The sequence below is a fragment of the Condylura cristata genome, unplaced genomic scaffold, assembly GCF_000260355.1.
Source record: "Condylura cristata isolate star-nosed mole 26May11 unplaced genomic scaffold, ConCri1.0 scaffold00017, whole genome shotgun sequence".
NCBI classification, from domain to species: domain Eukaryota; kingdom Metazoa; phylum Chordata; class Mammalia; order Eulipotyphla; family Talpidae; genus Condylura; species Condylura cristata.
In genome coordinates, this window is record NW_004567118.1 from 27,168,384 (window position 1) to 27,171,423 (window position 3,040).

The window sequence follows — 3,040 nt, forward strand, 5'->3', positions numbered from 1 at the left end:
TTTTGTCAACTCTGATGTGTAAATATCGACACTTAGATGGTCAGGGCCCCATAGTCCTCAGCCCCCTGCTGACATGATTGCAAATGCCCAGTAGGGGGAGCCCATGCTTCCTTCCCTCTGATCACAGGTGATCACTCTCCACCTCAGAGGCAACACATAAGGGAGCCAAAGCCAGTAACCATTGGCAGGGTTTTCTCTCCAGTGAGAGCAAAGTGGTCTGAGGCTCTCAGGGCCATGTGGTCAAGTGTCTTCAGACATCTCTTAGGTCCTCCCTGACTTGGAATTTTTCTGGCTCCTCTAGTTGAATTCCATGCCACATGTCAACTTTCCATGCCACAGATGCACCCGGGATTGTTCATCTACAATGGCAAGTCAAGTTCAAGTGAGACCAAACATGAGAGGAAAGAATAAGAAGGCCCAGTATGGGCTTATGACTGGAAGCTTCAGGGCACATACAGGGGACAGAGCATCTGCTTCATGAACCAACCTCAGGGTACAAGGCCCTTGTCAGGAATGGGTAGACTCGGGAACATGGCCCAATGGAATTGTGGCTGGTGGTTGCCAGCTGTGGTGGGAAGGAGGTGGCATCTTCATGTTTGGGGACACAAGACTTGGAGACTTGGCAAACCCAAGGCTGCCCAGCTGTGAGTTTTGGGATGTGAGCTGATCACAGGGCTGTCTGATGCTGCAACCCACATTCTGCCCATCTCAGAGCGCTGACCAAGCAGAATGTGCAGGGCCCCAGGAAATGTTAGAGTCACTAACTCCATTGTCCCACTGGACTTGAGATCTTCTATAAAGATCCAAAGACAGGAAATAAATTGATGTAACTGCTACTTGTTACAAACATAAGTCAATTCTACATGTCTTATGAATATTTTGTACCATCATCTGTCATATACATGATACATATTTATATATATTTGCTGTATATGTAAATGATTATTTAAGCTACTTATTTTATTTTGATTTATTTTTCATTTGATTTGATTGATTTATATTTTGAGATTTTTATTGCTTTAACTATTGGTCAGTAGTAAAAAGTCCTTGAATAAAGTCAGCCAGGTGGGCAACTTTGATTAGAAATGTGGTCCCAGCCTCTGTACAATGTTATCCTCTTTCCTTGAGGAGGTCTGCTCTGTGCTACACAGAAGACCCATCACAGAAAGGAAGCCCTCCTATCTTCTATAACTGTTACAGGGTAGCCCAGAGAGGACTTGGGCTGCCTGTCTGTGGGGCCTCACCCACACGCTCAAAATGTACACATGCTCAAAATGTAATTTTCTACAGGCACACACAGAAAGGGTAATGGGTTTATAATTTATAAAAAAAAAAAAAAAAAGAGGAGGGGGAGAAAAAGGAAGACAAACCTAGGGAAAGGGTGAGGGATACAAAGTAGCTGGAATACTTTACCAGCGCTAACTTGGAGCTCTAGTCCCAAACTAACGCTGCTAGCCCCCAGTCACCAGACTGTCTGAGGACAGTTGCTCCAGAGAGAGAGTACCATCACCTCTCCAGAGTGACAGTTGGAAAACCGCTCCCTATTTATCCCCCAGAGTCCCAGAATTCCTGCTTAGGTCCGCCCTTGGGTCCTCACAGTTCTCTCCTTGGTGCTGCTGGGAGTTGTAGTTTTCCAGTCACTGGAGTAGGGGGTAGAGTCCACTCTGGCTACCCTGTAACAAAGCCACAAAAGTTATTTATTTAAATTTTTATTTTATTTATTTATTTTTAAAGATTTTATTTATGCATGCATGCAGAAATGGAGTAAAGGTCAGAGGTGCAGGGGGTGGGCGAGAAGATTCACTAGAAACAGAGTGGGAAACAAGACAGGCGAATGACACAGTGCACTGCTGAGAGGAGCAGCAGGTGAGACAAGAGAGGTCTGCTACACCATGTGGGTCACCTCAGGGCTGGGATAGAACTCACACTGAAGCGGCCATGGCTTGGCTTAGCTTCACAGTGCAGTGCTCCAACCAGCTGCAGGGAGGGCCCTAAAATTTTATTTTAAAGACCTCATTTGGGGAAAGACCTGACACTGGGATTTGGATCACGATCTGTAGGAGCTGAGCATGAGAATGATGCAGTTGGTTGATGGGGACCCAAGCCAGCCTCACTCACCCTAGTGAGCCCCAAGACGAGAGCATCAAAGAAAGATGGTCAGGACGCACCTTTGCATTGCTTTGAACAAGCTTCCCTGCCAAGGTTCTAAGCCCTTTGTTCTGAGAAAGAGCAAACTGCTCTCTTGGCTGCCTCTCCTCGCCAGCTGCAGGCCGTCATGCCTCTCCCCCAGAGCTCTCTGCCGCCTTTGGCCTGCTCTTGTCTGCTTGGCCAAAGGAGATGTCACTTGCTGGTGCCACTGCAGTCAGAGCAATTACGGGCCTGTGCAGATGTGTGGAGGGTGGGGGTGGGAGCAGGCCTGTCCCATCAAAGCTGGTGGAGATATAGTCCCTCTCTCCCACTGGCCTCCCCTCAACACTTAACTTGCTGAATTGCACGAGACCATGAGCTCTTCTTCCAGGAAGGCTCCAGAGAGAAAACACTTGCTGTGAATACACTAATCAGATCGAGTGAAAGGTTGTTATAGCACCTTTCCCTGAAATGTGATAATCTTGTTTCTAATTTACTGGTTATGTAATAAGAAAATGTCTTTAATTTCATAAGAAAAGCACATTAGACTTATAGATCTCATGCTTGTTCATGAAGTAATATCAGTTCCCTTTAATAAATGGAACCCATAAAGCAAATCAAGAATAATGGCTTTGTTTATTAACATTTGGTGATTAACATTTCAAAAGTAATTTAAATAAATACAGTGTGAACCTGAGATGGGGCCCCAAGATAGTGATCTGAGTAGAATGTAAAACAATGTTCATTGGAACCTGGGCAATTTAAAAATTCCATTTAGTAAGATGGCTATTTATCACCAACTCACCCATCACCAGTAAATCAAACCATGCCCAGGCATCTCAGGTTATGGTGAACGAATGGGCCCAGGGTCACCCCCACCGGTATTTCTTCCCCAAGGACAACAGGAACCTAG